Source organism: Cervus elaphus, chromosome 30 (genome assembly GCF_910594005.1).
Source record: "Cervus elaphus chromosome 30, mCerEla1.1, whole genome shotgun sequence".
Classification (NCBI taxonomy): Eukaryota; Metazoa; Chordata; class Mammalia; order Artiodactyla; family Cervidae; genus Cervus; species Cervus elaphus.
Window position 1 is genome coordinate 29808785 of NC_057844.1, and position 24690 is coordinate 29833474.

The 24690-nt window shown below is 44.4% G+C and overlaps 1 long non-coding RNA gene across 4 annotated transcripts in view; it reads left to right on the top strand.

Moving 5' to 3' along the window:
* Nucleotides 1-24690, top strand: part of LOC122686605 — a 348073-nt gene that overhangs the window by 191848 nt on the left and 131535 nt on the right. Inside the window, exon 1 of one of the 4 annotated variants that reach the window (XR_006338849.1) lies at nucleotides 17151-17437. The exons of the other annotated variants lie outside the window; for them this stretch is intronic. This is a non-coding gene — a long non-coding RNA (uncharacterized LOC122686605). Of the gene's footprint in view, nucleotides 1-17150; nucleotides 17438-24690 lie in introns of those variants that run through there. 4 annotated transcript variants of the gene reach the window in all.

Genomic DNA, 24690 nt, shown 5'->3' on the forward strand with positions numbered 1-24690 from the left:
CTTCCCTCCCCATCCTATCCCTCAGGGTTGTCCCAGTGCACCGGCTTTGAGTGCCCTGTTTCATGCATCGAACTTGGACTGGTGATCTGTTTTACATGGTAATATATATGTTTCAATGCTATTCTCTCAAATCATCCCACCCTCGCCTTCTTCCACAGAGTCCAACAAAAGTCTGTTCTTTATAGCTGTGTCTCTTTTTCTGTCTCGCATATAGGGTCATCGTTACCATCTTTCTAAATTCCATGTATATGCGTTAATATACTGTATTGGTGTTTTTCTTTCTGACTTACTTCTCTCTGTACAATAGGCTCCAGTTTCATCCACCTCATTAGAACTGATTCAAATGCGTTCTTTTTAATAGTGGAGTAATATTCCATTGTGTATATGTACCACAGCTTTCTTATCCATTCATCTGCTAATGGACATCTAGGTTGCTTCCACATCCTAGCTATTGTAAACAGTGCTGCGATGAACATTGGGGTACACATGTCTCTTTCAATTCTGGTTTCCTCAGTGTGTATGCCCAGTAGTGGGATTGCTGGGTCTTATGGCAGTTCTATATATGTATTCTATCATATATATATTCTCTCTCTCTCTCTCTATATATATATATATATATATCTCACATCTTCTTATCCATTCATCTGTTGATGGATGTCAGGTTGCTTCAATATTTTAGCTACTAAAAATAATGCTATGAACATTGGAGTTCATGTATCTTTTCCAATTAGTATTTTAGTTTTCTTCAGATATATACACAGGAGTGGAATTGCTGGATCATATGGCAGTACAATTTGTGTTTTTTGAAGAGCCTCAATATTGTTTTCCATAGTGGCTGCACCAGTTTACATTCCCACCAGCAGTATACGAGGGTTTACTTTTCTCTACATCCTCACCAACATTTGTTATTTGTGGTCTTTTTGATGATAGCCATTCTGACACGTGTGAGGTGATATCTCATTGTGGTTTTGGTTTGCATTTCTCTCATGATTAGCGATACTGAACATCTTTTCATGTGCTTGTCGGCCATGTGAATATCTTCTTTGGGAAAAATATCTATTCAGGTTTTCAGCTCATTTAAAATTAGGTTGTTAGTTTTTTTGATATTGAGTTGTATGAGCTATTTCTAGATTTTGGGTATTAACCTCTTCTTGGTCATATCATTTGCAAATATTTTCTCCCATTCAGTAGGTTGTCTTTTCAGTCTGTTGATGGTTTTTTTTTTGCTGTGCAAAGCTTTTAAGTTTAATTAGGTCCCATTTGTTTATTGTTGGGTTTCCTTGTGGCTCAGCTGGTAAAGAATCTGCCTGCAGTGCAAGAGACCTGGGTTCAATCCCTGGATTGGGAAGATCCCAGGAGAAGAGACTGGCTACCCACTGCAGTATTCTGGTCTGGAGCATTCCACGGACTGTATAGTCCATGGGGTCACAAAGAGTCGGACACGACTGAGTAACTTTCACTTCACTTCACTTTGTTTATTGTTGCCTTTCTTTGTCTTTGAAGACAGAGCCAAAAGAAAGGCTTTCATCTTATCACTGAGTGTGCGGTGTCTGTGAGTTTGTCACAGACGGTCTTTATTATGCTGAGATATGTCCCTTTATACCAACTTGGGTAAGAATGAGTTTTTATCATGACTGAATGTTAGATGCTCCCTGGTGGTCTAGTGGTTAGCATTTGGCATTCTCTCATGAATGGATATTGACTTTTATCAAATGATTTTTCTGTCTATTGAGCTGATCATGTAGTTTTCTTCTTTTTTTAGTGTCTTTGTCTGGTTTTGGTATCAGGGTCATAGTGGTCCTATAGAAACATGGGAGTGTTTCCATACTCTTCAGTTTTTTGGAATAGTTTGAGGTGGATAAGTATTGGCTCATCTTTGTAATTTACAATTATACTTTTATTTCAATCACAGTTTCTGTCTGCTCAGTTGATGTTAGGTTGTGACTAAGTATTTTAAGATCTGAAGGCTATAGGCCGTTGTTGCATAAGAACTGAAGAGACTTTGCCCAGGTGCTAAATGGCTTTGAAAACAGTCAGTGATGTTGGGGGTGGTGGTAGTGGTCTATAAACTGGTCTATATAGTTGTCTAAATAATCATCTTAAAATACTACCTAAATCCTTCTTACTGTATCAAGACTGAGTTCTCTACCTTAGGATACAGTGCCTTCAGTTTATAGGCCTCACTCGGAGCTTCTGTTTTGCTTTTCCCTGGTGCCCTCTGGTCTGCCTGTTCCTTTATTATTGTGACCCACGTTTCGTGTCTTTGCCTTTTTTCTCATCTCCAACCAAGGATACTCTCTTAAGTTCTCTCCAGTAAACTAAATCCTCAAATTCCTAGACCCAGACTTTAAAACTTCTTCTTAACCAAACTTAACCCATTCTTCAAAGATTCTTTGGTGTCCTGTTGAAATCGGAATCCTTTCTTATGTGTTTTTAGCCCTTTCATACATATCATCAGTCTGAGAGCTAGAAGAGACCTTAGAGATCATTTCCAGAAGGGGCTGGTGAGGACCAGAGAGACCAGGGGCTTGCCCGGTGATGCAGAAGAGCACAGTGACACCTGCTCCTGAAGACAGTCTGGAGGCCCTGTGGTACCAGGAGATGACGTCACAGCCATCAAAGGATGGTTCACTGTAGCTTCACGGTAGAACCCTGATCTCACAAAGTAAGTATTACAGGTGATTCCTGCATGACATCTCTCAGCTCAGCAACGCTAGTGTACCTGAAGCATCACAGCATACACTCACCCCAAGAGCAGAGAACATGTCTCATGGTTGGAAATTTTCCTTGGTTGTTTTACGTAGTATTAAGGTTTTGTCTTCCCATTTCCTGTAAAAACCATTTACCTCCCCATAGCAAATATATTGCCATTTTTATAATTGAATTGGACTGTGGTTATCATATTATTGTGATAATGATGTTATAGTTGGACTGTAAAATAATGAAGGCAGGGACTGGGGTAATTTTGTGTTGTATCCCAGTCCCTAGAGCACAATGCCTTGAACACAGCAAGTTCTCAAGAAAGGTTGAATGAATGATTATGCTTGCATGTAAAGTCTACAGGACAGGAACTTAGTTCTTGTTAGTTTAGAGCAAGTAAATTAAAGCCAAATCAGGGTTTTAAAATAAAATGTACTAGAACAGGAGTCACAAATTTAAATGCTTATAGATGAACATAAATAGCAAGCCAGTCTGGTGTGAGAAATACAACAGTGCAAGCCCCATGGTGAAAATATTACTGGTAACTAGAGCTTCCCTGATAGCTCAGCTGGTAGAGAATCTGCCTGCAATGCAGGAGACCCGTGTTAGACTCCTCGGTCAGGAAGATCCCCTGGAGAAGGGATAGGCTACCCACTCCAGCATTCTTGGGCTTCCCTTGTGGCTTAGCTGCTAAAGAATCCACCTGCAATGCAGGAGACCTGGGTTTGATCCCTGGGTTGGGAAGATCCCCTGGAGAAGGGCATGGCTACCCACTGCAGTATTCTGGCCTGGAGAATTCTATGGACTCCATAGAGTCCATGGGCTCACAAAGAGTCAGACACAACTGAGCAACTTTCACTTTCATGAGGAATGGGGCCTCATAGAGGAAAGAACATGGGCCTCATCTAGACAGGGTGGTTGTTCCCATGGGGGAATGGAGACCCCATGTATCTAGATCTTCTGATTTTTCTTGAAAGGCTGAAATCCAAACTTTAATATAAAAATATCACAATATTAAAATGTTGGCAATAAATTAAATTTTAAAAGAAAAGCACTGTGTGGACAAAACAAACTTTCTGTGGGCAGCTCAAAGACTGCCAGCTCCAAGACTTTTGGTGTAGAATCAAAGTTCCATGTCAAGCATCTCTCTACGGACCACTGAGCCCAGTCTTCCTGTCTCCTGTGTGGGACATGTATGGCGGGTAGCATCACTGTGCCTCCAGACTTGAGACACTGGGAGAGCCACATGGACCAATCCCTTTATTCTTATCCAGGACCCACAGGGGCCAAGAAGAGATGGCACAAGTGTGCACTGCTAGCAGGCTTGGCAGCTTCGGAAGACAGTAATTGACTTGACATTTTAAAAATAGAAAAAGCAACAAGATTTATGCACTCTAAATTGACCATGGAATGCTCTCCAAGCAAAATTGTCACCGAGCCATTCCGAAATGTCTTCCCAAAAAACTCAGAAGGAAAGACTAGGAGGAAGGAAACCTTTTTTCTTCAGTTTAGAGACTCTGAATTGCCTAGATATTTGAGACAGTTCTTAAAATAGTAGTGGTAACTTGATTGGGACCTTTCGTACATAATACAGAAGAGCATGTGCTCAGGAAAAGGCTTTTTCATAAAAATGATTTCATTAATTTAGAACATGCAGTCTATCATTTATTTTTTACATGGCCTGCTGTGTAAGAGATGTAATATATTGCATATGTTCTAAACTAAATCCTTTTGGCTGAAACAGTTTTTTCCACTAGAGAAAGTTAGTCGAATCTCTTACTTGTATAAGTAGTCATTTTTAAAAAATCAAGGCAAAAATGCAAAAACTCAAGCAGCATACATGCATGCACATGTGTTCACACAAACACACACACACACACTCACTTTGAGCTATGTGAATAGAATTGTTTTGTTAAAAACAGAATTTCGGAAAACTACCTTAATGAGTATGCCCGTGGCCCTAAAAGAGCCCTCATTCAGTTACAGGTTTGCTGAGAAGCCCGGGGTGAAATGGGGAAGCTGGTGGTCAGGACTAGTGCCCCTAGACGGGGAGCTTAGGTTCAGACTCAAGTTCAGCTGATGGTGCAGCTCACTGAGGTCACACGGGCTGAGTCCCGGCCCTGTGGGGACACCCAGACTCCTCGCTCACCCCAACCTTGCTTAGAGGCACCTATTTTCAAAATGAGGCGCCTAAGGTAACACTGCTCCTCAGAGTGAACATGTAGTCATTTCAAAACACATGCTTGTTTCTCTGAGCCCGTTTGGGTGTCGTTTGACAAACAATGCCTGTGCCGGCTCAGCGCAGACACCAGGAGCTTTGCCTCTGGTCTGTGGGTCTCTCTCCTGACCCAGCCTGGTGCATCTGCCTTGCCTCTCAGCGCAGACACCAGGAGCTTTGCCTCTGGTCTGCGGCCTCTCCTGACCCAGCCTGGTGTGTCTGCCTCCTCCCGGCCTCTCTGAGTCAGGCACCCACAGCAGCCGCTCCTCTCCCAGCAGGTCCTTTCCGACCTCTTACGTGAGCTGGGGGCGTGAGAACAAAGAGCAGGACATAACTGAGCACACACTTTACGGTTACGGGTAAGCAGAACTGCATGAGCACTGATATGGAACTCTGAGGTAAGGAGACGTGTTGCTATTTGGATACGTTCTCTATTTTGACTTCACGTGTGTAATTGCCCGTGATTCTCATTACAGTGCCCTGAGCTTAGAAGGGCAGACATTACCTGCTTCATTTTACTTTCAAAAAAAAAGTGAAAAAGTGTTAGTCACTCCATCATGTTCACTTCTTTGTGACTGCATGGAACTGTAGCCCGCTAGGCTCCTCTGTTCATGGGATTTCCCAGGCAAGAATACTAGAGTGGGCTGCCATTTCTCCCTGCAGTGGAATCTTCCTAACCCAGGGATTGAACCCAAGTCTCTTACATCTCCTGCATTGGCAGGTGGATTCTTTGCCACTAGCGCCACCTGGGAAGCCCAACTGTAAAGTGAAGGTGAAAGTGCTGGTTGCTCAGTTGTGCCCAACTCTTTGCGATCCCATGGACTGTAGCCCGCCAGGCTCCTCTGTCCATGGGATTCTCCAGGCAAGAATATTGGAGTGGGTAGCCATGTCCTCCAGGGGATCTTCCCGACCCAGGGATCAAACCAGGGTCTTCCTCATTGCAGTCAGATTCTTTACCATCTGAGGCACATGGGAAGCCCATTGTAAAGTGGGACACCCAAATTTAGCCACATAGTGTCATCTTTAAGATGATAAAAATAACAGAAAACATATTCTTGAAAATGACTAACTATGCTCTGGAATGAAAGCGTATGCTCTTTACCATTCATACTTACAGGCAAAGAACCAGGTTCTAATATCATTCTCTAGTTTACCCCTACTAAGAAATGGGTGATACCCTTCACCAGTCAGGCTAAAAGATGATTTCTAGTCCACTCTGGTTCTCATCTCTGGAGTCAGAAACTCGGGCTTGGTCTCTCACTCCCCAGCCTCAGTCCTGGTGCTTCTGCCTCTTGTTTTCTCTTGAATCAGTCAACTTCTCTCCATCACCCTTGTGCAGACTTTCTTTGTCCCTCATCCAGATTATTGTAACAGCGTCTGCACTGGTCTCCCTTCTCCAGGATGTTCCTTTCCAGTCCATGCATCACACAATCATCACTCTAGTTCTATTGCCAGGAGACAGATCTGACTAGGCCACAGTGCTGCTCAAAACCCTTCAAAGACCATCCGTTGCCCTTAGATGGAAGACTTAACTCCTTACCAGATTTTCAAGGCCCTCCAAACCCTGACATCTGCCTGTCTTCTCTGCCTCCTTTCCTGTTTTCCATCACATGTGGCCATCTTTCCTCTTGCTTTTAGGACTTCCCGTGTGGTAGTCTTAGCCTGTATTGCCATTTATCCCCCCCATTCCAGATTGACCCCTGAATGTGACTGGGCAAAATCCGACTTATCCCTCAGTTATGGCTTAACTTTTCCTTCCTCAAGGGGACCTTGCCGGACACTTAAAATTGCTTAGCACACCCTGTTTCCTTCCCCTGTAATACGTCGTCACATGTTGTTGTGTAACGTCTGTCCTCCCGGTGAGACTCTGAGCTCCATGAGGGTGAGTCCATGTATAGCGTGGTGATGCGCATAGTGTATGTGATGTAGCTCTGTAGAGTGTGCTGGAGCTCCACGCCAGGGCCTGGCACCGTGAGGAGAGACACCAGGGGTTCAGCAGCATGGACTGGTGGAGTGAGCGAGTGACCAGTGAGTCCATCTGCTGTGCGGTGGGTTCTCCCCGCTGTAGGCTGCCTGCTGTGTGCTGTGATACCTGCTTTTTTCAGGGCTTTTATTTGTAATCACACAGTTCTTCATCTTGCTTGTGCTTGGTAGTCTTTTGAATACCAATCTTGTCCACTGATTCCCATTGATAACTACCCACCATCACACCCTCCCCTTCCCCATGGGCATTGTGAAATATGAATTCTCAATTACAACGCTACCATGCGGATATAGATCTCCTCATATTTAAAATCCCTAAGCCATTTGCATGAATAAAGCAAGTTAAAAAAAAAATACTTACCCTAAATAATGCTCTATATTTGTATAGGGCTGATTTAAGAAATTTGTAGGCCCTAACCAATCTTAAATATTGAAGACACTGCTCCACCTCATTTGGAGTGTATTTCTCAAATTAAATGTAAATTTTTATTGCAAAACGAGAAAGAATTTTTCTAATTTTGCTTGTGAAAAATTTGGTTACAAGCAGTTTATTTAATTTGCAGTTAGCCATGATTTTTCAATGACTGTCATTTCTATTTGGGAACATTTGTGAAGTGAGGGGAACCCAATCTTTTCAGATGTAATGACTTGTTCTCGAATACTAAGTTTGACAATATTAAATTTGGTAGTGATTTAAACATTATTTTTTGCTTAGTTTTTTATCCCCCTCCCCCTTTGGAGGCAATACAAAAATACCTGAAGAGTGGGGAGACATTTGTCATTATTCTTTTCGGGCCCAGTCGATCAGATGACTGTATGGCTATAGATGAAAATGCATTGAAGAAATAAAAGGGCTGGAATTTTATACAATAAATTGATAACTGTGGTTACTTCTGGGTAGGGAACCAGGGTTGGAAATGGAGGGCTGAGGAATACTAGCTTAATTCATGTCTAAATTGTTCAAGAGAATATATTCCTACATTACTTGAAAAATAGAAGTTAAAAGACAATTTTTTTTTTTAAATGAAGTATAAAGAGAAGACTGAAGTGGGTGATCTCGCAGACACTGAAGACTTTACAAGTAGATGTGGCTAGTTATTAATGATGCAAATATTTCTAAGCCTATTTCTCCCTGGCTGTAGCATATTTGGATAGATGAGATAGTGTTGGTTTTATACAAAACAAACAAAAAATTTCCAATTGTCCAGGAACATCACTGTAGTATCTGACTATATCAGGTCTCTTGAAATGGATAATTCCATACAAAACTTTGGGTTTCCCAGGTGATTCAGTGGTAAAGAATCTGCCTGCCAATGTAGGAGATGTAAGGGACACAGGTTTGATCCCTGGGTCAGGAAGATCCCCTAGGGTAGGAAATGGCAACACTCTCCAGTATTATTTGCCTGGAAGATTCCATGGACAGAGGAGCCTGGTGGGCTACTGTCCATGGGGTCCATGGGGTCCCAAAGAGTCGGACACGACTGAGCAGCTGAGCCCAGGAGCACATGTGACTTCGGTGATAAACCTTCTCTGTTGTGAATGTCTTATTTTATAGCTTCTGGATACTCATGAAGGAAAAAGAAACTGCCTTTGAACTTCTGGTATTAAAATGACAACACTACAGAGGAAAAACTAAGCAGACCACTTCTCATTAATGTTTTTACCTTGTAGTTAGTTGGGTTTCACATCAGCATTTATTCTGCGACCTGGATTCCTTACAAAGGCTTTTCTAAGGACACCATACCACAGGAGATCTTATCACAGATGAGGATGTGGGAATTCCATGTAACAAGACCTCCATTCTTTCACTGTATATTTTAGTAATTACTTTTCCTGACATCTGCAAGCAGGGTATGGAAGCATAAGCATGAAAAGCTCATGTTTGTTTTAATGCAGTCAAGAATATTCTGCTTTCACTCATTCAGACAAGACAGTATTATTTTAAGTGTCAGAGTTTTTGTATAGTCTAAACCAGTAAAGAAAGAAAGAAAGAAAGAAAGAAAGTATTCCTCTAATAGTCTGGCTACCACATGATTATTCTCCTGTATTGTGTGACTAACTATAGAAAGTAATTCTTGAGTTTTTTTCTTAATAGCCTTCTTTTGTTTAGAAATTTCCTTTGTATCTAGAGATTATTTTCAAATACAAAACCTGAATTGACTATGGTGAATACAAGGAGAATCTTATGTTCTATTTTGTAGCTTGGAGAAGGTTATTTATTATCTTTTTATTTCCAAGATAAAGTCTAGAGAAAATGTTAATTGATTCCTTTTGGCAGTACTTGAGATCTGGCAAAAGCATCATTCTAAAAATATGAGGTAGCAAGTAATGTTAAAGAAAAAAGAAAGAGTTGGAAAATATCAAAGCCTATTTTTCCAAAATGATAAATTATGAAAGGACACGGAGCCTTCAACACAGGAATAAGATACAGAACCAAAGACATACATCAAACCAATGAGAGCAAATCATCAAAATGCCACAGTGCTCAAAAAGTGGCAAGCAAGTAGGAAATTAAGGCAACTCTGAAAAAGATAGAATTGAGAACAGTGAATGTAAAATGGAGCAGTGAAGAGGAAAAGTGAAGAAATCAGGACAGTTAACAAATTGCAGTTATTAATGGATTGTGACACTTTTAAAAACACCGAAAAACATGTTTTTCTTTAAAGGGAGTGTGTTGTCTAGAACGAAGCTTTAGCATATATATATATATATATATATATATATATATATATAATTTAGTGTCCTGGGTCTTCGTTGCTGTGTGGGCTTTTCCCTAGCTGCAGAGAGTGGGTGTTATTCTCGAGTTATGGTGTGTGGGCTTCTCATTACGGTGGCTTCTTTTGGTGCAGAGCATGGGCTCTAGGCATGCGGGCTTCAGTAGTTGAGGCGTTTGAGGTCTAGAGAACAGGCTCAATAGTTGTGGCACACAGGCATGTGGGATCTTCCCAGACCAGGGATCGAACCCATGTCTCCTTCTTTGGCAGGTGGATTCTTTACCACTGAGCCACCAGGGAAGCCCCCAAGAAACCTGTTTTTAAATACTGATCCTATGAATTCTGTGACCTGAACATAATGCTGTGAAAGACCCTTCAGTTAGAATGGTTGAGTGGAAAGATGACCTTCTTTCCAATAGGAAACCTTGGTCATCCAGCTCGAGGCTTGGTTCTCTTTTGACGCTGTATCAGTATTTGAGGTAATGTAGAGAAATAGATCAAATTTGAGATCAATTTTAAGCCACCTCACATATCTGGGCAGGTGTTCTGGGCCTGGGTTTGGCCGAAAGCACCTCAGTACTGCTCTGCTTCAAGTTTGGGTTTGGCAGAGCCAGGGGTTTCGTGGCCTCAGACCTGCATCTCTGATCCCTCACGGTCACGATGTTTCAGTCTCTCTCCTCCATTTGAGACTGACTGGAACGGCCATGCTTCATTTGGGTGGGACCTTCACATCTTTGAAAATCTGGAGTAAAACATAAAACTGAACTCGAACACTGAAGCCCCAAGCACAGCCCCCTCTCCCCTGACCAAGTCCCTAGAAGCCTTATGGGCCTGTCTGTGCCCAGCCTGGCAGCCAAGCCATGTTCCAGATCTTCCCAGGCACTGGGGCATCACTCCTGCAAAATCCTAGAAAGCAGAAAACTCCCTCTGTATTTTCTCATTTGCAATGTTGGGGAGAAGAGAAATTTTGGAGGAAATGAAAATGTTCTTCAGCTCTTGACATGAGTGTACTAATGAAGTCGCATGTCAGCATCTGGCATCTGAGGGACAAGGAAACCACACCACACTTGGGGAGGTCTTGGGACTTGGCCTCGGGGTATGTTGTTATTTAGTTGCTAAGTCATGCCTGACTCTTTTGTGACTCCATGGACTGTAGCCCACCAGGCTCTTCTGTCTATGGGATTCTCCAGGCAAGATTACTGAAACGGGTTGCCATTTCCTCCTCCGGGGGCTCTTCCTGACCCATGGATTGAACCTGAGTCTCCTGCATTGGCAGGCGGCTTCTTTACCACTGCGCCACCAGGGAAACCCACCTGGGGATATAGGGCCCTCAATAAACATTCTCAGAAGGGGACTCAGCAAAACCCAGAGCTGTTACCACTTCCTATCTACCCCTCGCCAAATCCAAGAGAACTTCTAAAAATGAGTCTTAATGCTGCCTGCTTTCTACTGAAATAACGCTACTGCTCAGAAGTGTTGTTCTAATTTATGGAAGCTCAGGTACATCAGAAATATTCTTGCTATTACACTGAGATTATGAAAAATGAGCATGACTGGTTGACTTTTTTCTTTAAATCCATTCTAAATCTTGGACTACATTCAAGCTTTCTTTTTTTTTTTTTTCTTCTGTGTTCACCCAAATGAACTTGACTCGTTAAGTGTGACCCCAGGAGCAATTGGCCATGTGTCCAGGCCTTTACCTCCTCCACAGCCATCTCATTTTCATCAGTAAAACAGGCCAGCAGCCAACATTGTTTCTCTTTTCAACTGTCTTTGTGGTTGTAAAACAGGAAAAATAAGTAAAACTGAGCTCTCAGTGCTTGGCACATCACCCGTTCCAGTTTTCAGTTGCTGAATTCTCTCAGAGAGACCTCATGAATGACACCCACAGGCCTTTGTGATCGTAGGGGAGCTGCCCTTGTTCCCCTCTCCTGTCCAGCAGTTTCTGTGCCATCTACTCCACTCTTAGATTTCTTAGTGTATATTCATCTTAGATTTTCCAGAAGACCCTCCACTTTAAATATTTTGTGAAGGATCCACTCCCAGAACACTTCTTGGGCCCAGATATCCCACACAAGTTATGGAGATGCATCGGACAGGCACTGCCTCCTCCCCTGTCAGCCTGTGGTGGTCCAGGGTCTGCTGCCCCCAGGCACCAGACTTGGGACCACACTTGTGTGTTTGAAAGAACTGACAAGACTCGGTTGTTTCTGCAGGGTCCAAGGGTAGCCTGTTAGCAGAAGGAATCCTGCCAGTCACAGCTCCTCTTGGAGCCAAGAGGATGGCCTAAAAGTCTCTCTTCACAGTTCCCTTTGGTCACTTTTCAGAGACTTTCTCAGAGAGAAGTCATTCTCCCTGATTTTCTTCCTTCCTTTCCTACCCTCTGCCCACCCCCAGGACCCTCTTTGTCTCAGGACCCTGTTTCTGAGCCCCAGGAAGCTATCCCTTGTTTCACCCAAAAAGGGGATGGTGAGCTCCCACCTTCATAGGGGAGCCCTTTCAGAACAAACCAGCCTCTTCCCTGTGTTAACATGGGTGTGTAATTCTGCTGGAAGTCCCTCCCTGGCAGAGATGACGATGCACAGGAATCAATGCTGAAGGGGACACACAGGGATGGCAAGAACTGGAGAGAAAAAAAATTAGTTTTTAAAAGTTTTTTCATTTGTTTCTTAATTCTCATTAGAGTACAGTTGACGTGCAATGTTGTTACTTTCTACTGTACAGCAAAGTGAATCAGTTGTACATGTATCTACCCTTTGTTAGGCGTTCTCTTTCCCATATATGTCATCACCGAGGACTGAGTAGAGTGCCCTATGCTGAATGGCGAGTCCTCGTGAATTACCTCTTTTATATCTAGCAATGTGGATGTGTCAGTCCCAATCGCCTTCTTTATCCCTCCCCCACTTTCCGTCCAGGACCTATAAGATTGTTTTCTGTATCTGTAACTCTGTTTTGTAAATAAGTTCGTTTGTGCCACTTTTTTTAGATTCCACATATAAATGATATCCTGTGATGTTGTTTCTCTCTATCTGACTTAGAGAAGAAAATTTTCTAAATGAAAATAGTTTGCCTAGGAGACTGCTATACACACACACACACACACACACACACACACACTTAATTCATGGCGATTGAGCCTGGCTTTCTGCCTATCAAGATAATGATAGCTCATGTCACTGAGTTCTTTCTTTGTGCCAGATACTGAGCTAAATAAGTGCTTTACTTGGATTGTATTATTTAATCCTAAAAATTACTCAAAGTAGTAGGTGTTATTATTGTCAAAGTTTTCTAGATGAGGAAACAGATTCAGTTCAATTCAGTTCAGTTCAGTCGCTCAGTCGTGTCCGACTCTTTGCAACCCCATGAATCGCAGCATGCCAGGCCTCCCTGTCCATCACCAACTCCCAGAGTCTACTCAAACTCATGCCCATTGAGTCGGTGATGCCATCCAGCCATCTCATCCTCTGTCGTCCCCTTCTCCTCCTGCCCCCAATCCCTCCCAGCATCAGGGTCTTTTCCAATGAGTCAACTCTTCGCATGAGGTGGCCAAAGTATTGGAGTTTCAACTTCAGCATAGGAAGATGATAATTACGATTACAATTAGACTATGCATCCTGATTTTTGGTTCAGAAGATGATGTGCACAGTCCATGTTATAGTTATTTGAATATAAGAGTTAATCCCATATTAAATTAAAAGGCCCTAGAAGTCAAAACGTTTTCTGCCTCCCCCCACGTATACACACTCACATAGAACTTAGAACAATGAACTGCACATTAAGGAACTAACAAATCTTTGTAAAATGCATGCAGGCATAGCAGGATTTGCATAAGTTAATGCAGAAACATAACCACACTTTTGGAGGTATAGTCACGTGTTCACTCTTTGAGGTCACCAATAGAGAAATAAGAAGTAAAGTATAGCAGTAATGGGGAACATATTTAAAGAGAGAAATGAAAGACCTTAGCCAGAATTTAAAACAAGAGAAATGCCATCCTAGACCAGAGATAGAATGGAGGTGCAGAGGGGTGAGGCTGGCTGAAACCAAAAGCCTGCTGGGCTCTGGGTCTGGGCACCTAGGAAGTGAGGTTCCGCAGGATGAAGGACTCAAAAGTTCTCCATCACACATGTGGCAGGAGCCAGATTCAGGGCACTAAGGCACGTGAAGTGGGGCACTCCCTTATCGTGAAGACACTCAACAACAAAGGAAAACGTGTTCACCTTCTTCCTCAAGCCGAGCATCTCAAAAAGCAGCCTGAGGGTTCAGGGAACATGAGGCAGTGAGCCCGCTCCTGCCGGCTTGCAGGGCCCTGCTGTTTCCAGCTGCTATTGCTGTTGACCCAACGTGCCTTCCTACTCCCGAGGACAGGAGAAAGCAGTGGCACCTCTGCTAGTGTGAGGAAGACAAACTCGTTCTGAAATCTAATGTGGAAAAAGACAGCCAACAAAAGTCAGCCACCAAAACGTTGTAGAGTATTTTAGACTCAATTTTGTAGAATATTTTTGGCCAAACCTTTAAATAAGTACGCTAAAGGTGCTCAAAAAGTAAAGCATAACTTTTTTAAAACAAACTCCATTAAGTAAAAATAAGAAACGAAACAGGTACAAGTAGCAATGAAAAAGAACCAACTGTGAACTTGAAAACTGTCAAAAATTGTTTAAAAATATATAATTTCCAGTAAGGACAAAGTTGAAGAGAGACGAGTACTATGGATGGTAGCGGTGGTGTTTCTGCGTGTGTGTTAGTCACTAAGTCGTGTCTGACTCTTTGCGACCCCATGGACTGTAGCCCTCCAGGCTCCTCTGTCCATGGAATTTCCCAGGCAAGCATACTGGAGTGGGTGGCCATGTCCTACTCCAGGGGATCCTCCTGACCCAGGGATCAAACGCGGATCTCCTGCATTGCCGGCAGATTCTTTACCGTCTGAGCCACGAGGGAAGCCAAAGCAGAGAGGACAAGGCTGCTTTTCAGTTCACAAGAAAGTACCTGCTAGGTCTCGCCCTTTTATTCCCACACCTGTGAAAGACTTTGCTTTGAGTCTGCTTCAGCTCTTCAGCATTAGTTCAGCAGCCATCTCGGAAAGCTTTCTAAGAGGAAATGCGTCCTCTTTCTGTCCATTAGGGATACTCAGTTCTATAAAAGTGTGTGCAGCCCCACTGTGCTAGAATCAGGATTCTAAAACGGTGAGAAGTGACTTTCTCCCTCCACTCTCCTCAAGCCCGTTTCTGTGACCGAGGCAAGGATGGCGCAGCCGGGATGGGGGCTGCATTCCGTGAGCAAACTTGGGTGCGCTCATGAAACTCACGGAGCGAGGGCCCAGCCTGGCCCTCTAAACCCCAGGATGGACAGGGAAAAAGCTCTCAGTGTTGCCAGGAGCTGTAGAGGAGAGAGTTGAGGGTGAGGGGGGTGTCGGCCACTGTGTCTGAGGAGAGAGATGGTGCCGAGGTTTTGCACAGTCCAGTCCAGGGCAAAGTAAAGCTCCAGAAGGAGGGTTCTGTGCACGGCTGTGAGGAGGCCTCATTCCCGGCTGAGTCTCTAGGTCCCTGGGGGCTAAGATGCAGGAGAAGGAGCACTCCTCAGGCCCTGTCCCTTAGAGCTGTGTCCCTGCTGAAGGAACCCAGTGCCACCTGCCTGGAGGGCTCAGTAGCTCCACCAGAAGCAGCTCTCTGCCCGGGGGAACTAGCAACATGCGGGAAACTGAGGGGCTCCGGGCAACTCGAAGGTGCAGCACAGAACATGTACGTGGAATTTTCTTTCCATTTATTCAGACTTCAAAAAATACATACACACTCCCTTATAGATAGCCAATGGGCTATGACTCAGGGAACTCAAACCGGGACTCTGTGACCACCCAGAGAGGGGGGATGTGGTGGGAGGGAGTTTTAAGAGGAAGCGGACATATGTGCACCTGTGGCTGACTCATGTTGATGTATGACAGAAAGCAGCACAGTATTGTAAAACAGTTATCCTTCAGTTAAAAATAAATAAACTAAAAAAATACTGTGGACAGCGTGCCTGCTATTTGAAAGGTGAGTGCGCAACACTGCTGAGGATTTGAGCAAAGTGAATACTGCCATGGGCGTCTTTTACATAAGTAACAATGTTGTCTTGAAAGTAGGTTGAGGACCATGAGTCATTTTGCTTGGACGATGTTCTTCGAAGTGGCTGCACTGAGCAGTTGGTTTGTGACTTGACCATAGATGGTCACAAGCTGAGCCCCACCTTTTCCTGTGGTACCAGATCCAGTGTGGACCTTGAACTCTGGGCACATCCCTCCTATCCTTGCCACATTTATCTGGCTCTTAATTTCCTTTAGCCAGGCTTTCCTTCCTCAGTTGAGTGACTCTCACCTCTGCAGAAAATTCTGCCTCCCCTCCTATCTTGTGTAAAAATTTCTTTTCATTGTTTCCTGTCTCATTTATTTATTGGGTTAGCCAAAAGGCTCTTTCAGGTTTTTCCATGACATCTTACAGAAGAACCCAAGTGAACCTTGTGGTCAGCCCAATATTTTGTTTGGTTTCTGTAGAAACAGAGCTGGAAGATAATGTAGAGGTTTTTCAGCTCAGCACCCACATCTTACAGATGAGAAAACTGAGGTCCAGAGAGACTGTTAACATTTTGTTACACTCTGAGCCCTGAAGAAAGGACTCTCCGAGAAGGATTTGGCTTGTCTCAGAGGGTTGGCTGTGTTTCCAGGCCCTCACGTCAGTAGTTTCTCAGGGTGGCAGACTTCCTGCCTTCCCCAGAACGCCCCAGAGGTCCAGCAGTGCAGGTCGCTCTGCAGAGCTCTGCCCCCCTTCAGGAAGGCGGACTCTGTCTCTGACCTGCTGGACTCCTGGCTTACTCTGACCCAGCGCGCTCCTGCCCCTGCTTCCTGACAGTCCCAATGTCCTCCCCCATGTTCTCCTGCCAGCCTGACCCGATTCTCCCTGCCTCTGTCTAGTACCCATCTCCTGGCCATGGCCTGCCTGTGAGTCCCGTGGCCGGTTGCCTCACTGCCCATCCCAGGAGCCTCCTCGTGACAGCGAGCAGGGCGCAGCTGCCGGGCTGCGGTGGGGCCAGCTCTGCTCCCAGCCCGGCGGCCATCAGGCCATGACCCGGCTGCACCTGCATGCCGTGCCTGCCAAGACAGGATGCTGTGGATGTCAGCGCTGATGAGGGCGGTCTCTCAGAGAGTTTCGTCAGACATCTGTGACTCGGGGTTTCTTCTCTTCAGAGGGGATAAAGCAGGACAAATTCAAGTGACCTTAAACCGTAGTGTCAGTGCCAAATGGTCAGCAAGAGACAGTCCAGATGAGAGCCCGGTGGGTGTCAGATCTGGGTCATCCAGATCATTTCAGGAGGCGATGAGGAATTCAGATTCCTGGGCCTCGCCCACAGAGGTTGCGGTTTCCATGACCCATGGGAGAGTCCAGGAAGTTGAGTCTGTAATAAGCACAGGTGACGCTGATTTCCCCGGTAGGCACGCCTCCCGATGCTCCATGGCCAGGCCCACGGTCCCCACCCAGTGCTGCAGGCTGGCCAGACTTGCAGAGAGGAGCCTCTAGCGTTGACCCAACACTTCCTCCCTCCCTCCACACAGCTGCTTCTGCTTCTGTGTCTGTGCCTCCTCCCCTGACTCGGTAGGAGCCGGGCTGTGTCCCAGAGGAGTAGCCAGAGGAAGCAGGGACACACGGAGGTGCCAGGGAGGGTGGCACAGAAACGGAGTGGAGGAGTGGTGAGGACGCTGCTCGTCTTTCTGCCAAAGGAAATGACTGAGCCGAAGCACAGTTATCCTGTTGAAAACCAGCTGTCCACCATCAGCCAACCCATGAGATGTGTGGTGAGTCCCTTGCCTCCCAGCCCCAACACGGAGGTCTGTTGCAGTCTTTCCTTCTTCAGCCTTACCTTCCTCTTCCTCCCCCTCCCCCTTATTTTACTACCCTACATGTAACACCAGATTAGAAAGAGAGATTAATGTAAAAGGTGCATTGTTTACATGCTGTCAAACTTGTCTGATTGATCTTTTCCCCTGGTCTTTAGATATGACACCATGCAAATGAAAATGTGTAAACTTGTCACCTCATTCCTAAATGGACCAGGAATGGTGTGCCGGCATGGCCCTTCCTTCTTGGCTTGTGTTGTGTTTCCTTTTCCCAGAGGGACGCCGGGGATCAAGTGTGACTTGCACAGAGAGTGCAGAGGGGAAGGCCTGGACAGTTCTTGGTGGAAATACCCTTTAAAACGTGACTTTATATTTTAGCTTGTAAAGGGCTTCCCAGGTGGAGCAGTGGTAAAGAGTCCACCTGCCAGTGCAGGAGACTCAGGTTCAATCCCTGGGTCGGGAAGATCCCCTGGAGAAGGAAATGGCAACCCACTCCAGTATTCTTGCCTGGAGAATCCCATGGACAGAGGAGTCGGGCTGGCTACAGTCCATGGGGTTGCAAAGAGTTGGACTGGACTGAACACACACACACACACATACACACACAGTTATCTTTTGGTCTGAGTTCCTCTTTAAAATTAAAATGGCCATTAAGCTCTTCTGCGCCTAGTGTACAATTTCAAATTATTTCCTCTTGCAGTTGTCTCAGTGCTTGCCAAGACCTCACAGATGAGAGGATGTTTTATGCCTTCAGTATAAGTTTTGTTCCACTTACAGACATTAATCACCAAATGCCAAGGAGTGGTAAACATATGGGACAAAACACCAGCATAAATTACATTTTCAAGGCGCCCAGATAAGAACAAAACCCATGTCTCCACATAGCACCTTAGATCTCTTCTGGAATTCGGTAGTGGTATAAATCTCAAATTATAAATGCATGTGACATTTCTGCACCGTATTACACCATCATAAAAGCAAATCACTTTTTCCCCTTTCTGAGTGTGCCTGAATTTGAAGCAGAAGTAAAAATGATTTTAAAGAAACACAAAAATGTGCTAAATGCAAGCAAATTTAAACTGGGAATTTTTTTTTTTAATCACTAAGTAAAAGTCACCATCACACATTGCAGCTGCTTAAGAGCTCCAGTCAAAGTGTGGCAAAAATTTCTAGGATAAATGATCCTCTTCCACTTTGTGGGACAGTGTTTCACAAGTGGGTTTACTTAAAATGTTAAAGTTACAGCTGTCTGATTCCTGCCATCAGATGTCTGGTTAGAAAAACACCGGGGTGGAAACCCTGATGATAAAACATGCAAAGCAGCCTGTGCTTCTGGAACACTCCACACATGCATGTGTTGTGTGAATTACTGTGAGTGTTGGTTCTTAAGATGTGCCAGGAAGAGGTTTGGACTGTAGGGCTTTTGAAGTGGGGGTGTCTCTCACAGGCAATCACCCAGAAGTGATTAAACATTCAACAAATGAAAGTAAAAGTGGTAGCATTTGTTTCTGCCCATACTGAAGAGATGCTTAGAGACATGCTTGACTACAAAACACTCCCAGATTTGAGGGGAAAATTCAGTATTTTTTAAATCACGCTTAACTTTTGAAAGTGATTTTATTGTGGTTTTATAGGAGAAACATTATTTTACTCATAAAAAGCTCATTCCATTTATTAGAACCAACACAAAAATCATAATCTGTAGATGTAGCAATATCCCAACAATTCTGGGCAAAAGGTGTAAAACTATATGGTTAAAAATAAATATATGGACACAGCAAATAGAAGAATGCAACAAATGTACTGATGAATATAGAACTATATTCCTTTTATGTGATACTATAAATGCAAATAGCAGTGTTGCTTTTCAGAGAGTGCTGGCACCTGAAAAACTAATCATAATGTAGACTGTATGTTAATGGATTTTTATGTAGCAGTCCAGGCAAAATAAAAAATAGGGCTTTCCTGATAGCTCAGTTGGTAAAGAATCCGCCTGCAATGCAGGAGACCCGGGTTCGATTCCTGGGTCAGGAAGATCCGCTGGAGAAGAGATAAGGCTACCCACTCCAGTATTCTTGGGCTTCCCTTGTGGCTCAACTTGTAAAGAATCTGCCTGCAATGCAGGAGATATGAGTTGGGAAGATCCCCTGGAGAAGGGAAAGGCTGCCCACTCTAGTATTCTGGCCTGGAGAATTCCATGGACTGTATAGTCCGCAGGGTCACAAAGAGTCAGACACGACTGAGCGACTTTCACTTTTTCCAGACAAAATAAATACATCAGTTGAAAGTGAAAAAAAAGCTAATAGCAAAATGCAATACATTTGAAATTAATTCACAAAGAGCCAAAGTATGCATAAACAAAACAATAACCGATAGAAAGCTTTAAACTACACAATACAGAGGAAAGAACTCCAATATTATGCCCTATATGCAACAAACTAAATACTTCCTGAGTAAATAGGAAACTAGAAAAACATTGAAGTGAAGTTGCTCAGTCGTGTCCAACTCTTTGCAACCCCATGGACTGTAGCCTACCAGGCTCCTCAGTCCATGGAATTTTCCAGGCAAGAGTACTGGAGTGGGTTGCCATTTCATTCTCCAGGGGATCTTCCCGACCCAGGGATCGAGCCCAGGTCTACCGCATTGCAGGCAGACGCTTTTCTGTCTGAGCCACCAGGGAAGCCAGAAAAACATTAGATGTTCTAACAGATTCTACCCTGAACTTGTTATTAAGGTGAATCTTTTGGTTTTAAGTCATAGGTTGTTTTGAGACAAATTTGTATCTAAAGTTTAGTGAAGTAACCCAGAGTTTAGTGAAGTAACTCCTTATCAGTTACGTGGTCTCGGGATTGTTGTTTTTTTGTTTGAGAAATAAATAAGCACCTACCTTGGATGCCAAGTTGCACTGTGAAGAGTACTGATCCCACTGTTGTCCACCATCCTCCGACCTCAGGGGCCTGGCCTGACCATTGGAATCGGAGCTCACGTAGGGAAAGCTTGTTATACTTGGAGGTGTCAGGGGATGTACCATAGAGACAAATCCAACACAATTTAGATCATGTAACAATAACTGATATACTGATGCGTTGTGTAATTGCTTAGTGGTAAGGAATCCGCCTGCCAATGCAGGAGACCCAGGACACTTGGATTTGGTCCTTGTGTCAGGAAGATCCCCTGGAGGAGGACATGGCAACCGACTCCAGTAATTTTGCCTGAGAAATCCCATGGACAGAGGAGACTGGTGGGCTGCAGTCCATGGGGTCGCAGAGAGTCGGACACAACTGAGTGACTGAGCATGCATGTAAATGATTTTAATTTTCTCAGTAGCAAAAAGACACCAGGTCTTGAACACCCACCTGTCAATAACCCCAATTTTTGAGTCCAGTACCTAAAGATTATATGAACACTGTACACTAGGTCGGTTTACTGGCCAGAAGGAAAAGAGGACCCTGGTCGGCTGTGTTGTTAATGCAGTTTCGTAGCCCAAAGTGAAAAGCCCTGTTGGAAGTAAATGTAGAGAAGCACTTCCAGTGACCTTGAGAGAGGATGGCCTTGGCTGATGAGGAGCCTGTGATCAAAGCATAACTGTGAACTGAACAGAGTTTAAAAGTAAAAGGGACCAATAGTGACAATTAGGGGGCTTTCCAGGTGGCGCTAGTGGTGAAGAACCCAGCTGCCAATGCAGGAGATACAAGAGATGCGGATTCAATCTCTGGGCCCGAAAGATCCCCTGGAGGAGGGCATGGCAAACCACTCCAGTATGCTTGCCTAGAGAATCCCATGGACAGAGGAGCCTGGTGGGCTTACAGTCCATGGGGTCACATAGAGTCGGACACAACTGAGGCAACCTAGCATACACACACAGCGACAATTAGAAAGATTGCCTTAATTAGATCATTAATGTTCTTCGAGGCAGCTACATTAAACTACTCAGGAATTCATTTAGCTGTCACGGCCTCAGCCATCTTTATGAAAAGGAGGCAAATAAGTATTATGCACATTGATACCAGGGATTTTCCAAAGTAGTAATAACAAAAAACACATTTCAGGACCATCGGCCCACAATCTACCATCTGAGTCTACATCTGAGTCTGCAGTTACAGTGAACAAACTAAACACAGAGTGAGTTATGACAGATACTTATGCACCCAAGGATTATCTCTATTGTGTATTAGAGTTAGTGTACTCTGTCTCATAAAAGAAGGGCATGTACACTTTAAAAAGTTTCCCATTAAAAATGAATTTATAAAATTTAAAAGGCTTAAAGCTATCTGAGTAAACTTGGCCCTCCAGAAGTTCTTATTGTCCCAGCACTCTGTACTGTGGACTGCTTTAAACACAATACTGTGTCGACTGATTTGGATCAAACTCCTGTTTAAAAATCATTTATCATCTTTCTCCTCCTCAGCTCCTCATCCACACACCATGAGTGGATTCTTTTGATGCACACACATAGTTTTTCAGCTCGGCATAAATGTCCCTTACCTGTTTCTCTTGGTAAATCATAAACTCTTCTCCCTGTTTTAGTCTCAGTCCTCCCTTTCTCTCCCCCTTTCCTTTTGGAAGCTGTAGTCACAGTGCTGGCAAACATCTACCAGTTGAAAGTTCTTTGTTGAAAATCACAACGTGCAGGTGGTCTCCCTGAGAAGACAGGGGAAGCCTTCGCTGTGCTGCCCTCTCGCTGTGGCTTTCTGCTGCCTTCTGAACTCTCATCCTGGGTTCTGAGCTAGAAGAGATGCCACAAATCACCTGGCTTAATCTTCGTGTTTTACGGTTGAGGGAATTAGAACCCCAAGATGTGAACTAACTTCTTCCAACATCATACTGCTGACTGGAGGCAGTGCAGATGGTCCTGTCATTTTACCTCCTGAGTCCCAGTCCCGTGCTTGTCCCACTGCATACAGACCCCCCCCCCGGCCCCCGCTTCCTCGTCTATTGATGGTGATGAATGTTGAAGCTTGGTTTGCTTGTTTGGGAAGAGAGGAGTGAAGTGGGTGATAAGAGAGGAGCTGGATGGGTCCCACTTGTCTGTTTTCCAGAAGAATATGAGGATGCATGGACGTTTCAAATGTATTTCCTCAAGGGGAATGTCCCCCGAAATAAGCATGAAGCATTCATAAGACTCAGATACGGTTTGTTGAACCACAACGTGGATAACTTCCAGATATGGAATGTGGAATGTGGAAATACACCCTTTCAGGACTCATCTCTTTCCATTCCCAAACACTCAGCTTGGCAGGGCCCAGAATTTACACATCATCTGCAGTCTCCCCAGGGCTATGATTAAGAATACTTCCAACCACACTGTAAACATGTAAACAACACGCTGTTGAATTTCTTTTCCTGAAAGTGTATACAACTGTCTACTGTGGAGGTTTCTCCAAACCCAGACCACGGCAAAGACAGGCTGTTCCTCCTCCTGTACTACAAGCCATGGCCTGGGCAGCCATCAGCCAGCCCTCCAGGGCCCTGCCTCCACTTCCACAAGTCTCCTCTTGTATCCCCAGTGGCCCCAGAAACTCACCACCTCCCAGCTAGAATACAGCATTGCTGGGAAAATGCCAGGGTGGTGTGTGTAAACCCTAGTGCAAAGGACCTTCTGAAATGTGCATGTAGCCACCTCACACCTCACAGCAGAGCTACACCTCCTTAGGGAACAACTTTCCTGTAACTGACATGTAATATCGGTTGGGGGAAGCTGTAGACAAGATTGTGACCAGGCAAGAGTTATCTCTAGCACATTCTGGGTGCTTTGCCCCTTGGGTGACTTGGTGACCCTCAATATTTCCACTACTATCAAGCAAGTTTTGAAGGGTCAGTGAATTGCTTTAGCTTCATGAGAATATTAAAAAGAAAAATCAGCAGTCCAGACTAAAGCGTGCTTATGGAAGTAATTCTGGATAGCAGGTTTGGACGTAGCAAAAAGTTGAAGGATGACTCGCATTCATACCAAACTCCATATTACAGAAGCCGACCTAAAGGTAAAGAAACTTGAGGCTTATGAAAAAACTGAGGTGGAAAAAAATGCTTGTCATGAGAAAGACAATGCTGTTGTTCAGTTACTAAGTTGTGTCCTACTCTTCGTGACCCCATGAATTGCAGCACACCAGGCTTCCCTGTCCTTCACTATCTTCCTGAGTTTGCTCAAACTCATGTCCATTGAGTTGGCGACGCCATCCAACCATCTCATCCTCAGTCGCTCCCTTCTCCTGCCCTCAATCTTTCCCAGTGTCAGGGTCTTTTCCAGTGAGTCGGCTCTTCACATCAGGTGGCCCAAGTATTAGAGCTTCAGCATCAGTCCTTCCAATGAATATTCAGGGTTGATTTCCTTTCGGATTGACTGGTTTGGTCTCCTTGCGGTCCAAGGGACTCTCAAGAGTCTTCTCCAGCAACACAGTTCAAAAGCATCAATTCTTCAGCTCTCAGCCTTCTTTATGGTCCAACTCTCACAGCTGTAAATGACCACTGGAAAAATCATAGCGTTAGCTGTTTTTTAAAAGGCAATTTGGTTGAGTTGAAAATCCATGAAGCCAATGAACTATCGCTTTCTGAGTCTGAAGAGTAAGACTTTTGTATGTCTCATTTTCCTTGCACTCTCAGTGCTTTTAAACTGGAAATCTGTCTTTTCTTTTAACCCACTTCCCTTTCAAATAACTTAAATCTTTGCCTCTCCTCTTCATCTTAACTGTGTGTACTTAAGATTTTCTTTTTCCAAAATCCTTAGAAAAGGGAAGGAGAGGGAGGAAAAAATATTTAACAGAGTCTTGCATTTCTATGCAAGATAGCAGCTTTCGTTGATCTCCATGTGTAACAAACCGAGTTTTTTCAGTGACTCTGAGCAGCTTTTGGCACTCTGGGTGCTAACTCATCTACTGACTCACGGACCTGGACTGGCTGCTGGATGGAAATAGAGGGAAAGGAGACCCAGTTATCCAGGCTCCCGAAGCGTTCGGATATTAAGCTCCTCCTACATCCTGGGGGAGGCCCTGCCTCCCTCCGACCTGCCAGCTACCCCTTCCCAGCTCCTCACTGTCTCGATAAGTGTGCTCAGTTGCTCATTTGTGTCTCTTTGCAACCCCTGGACTGTAGCCCACCAGGCTCCTCTGTCCATGGAATTTTCCAGGCAAGAATACTGGAGCGGGTTCCCATTTCCTTCTCCAGGGGATCTTCCCAACCCAGGGATCAAACCCAAGTCTCTTGCATCTCCTAAG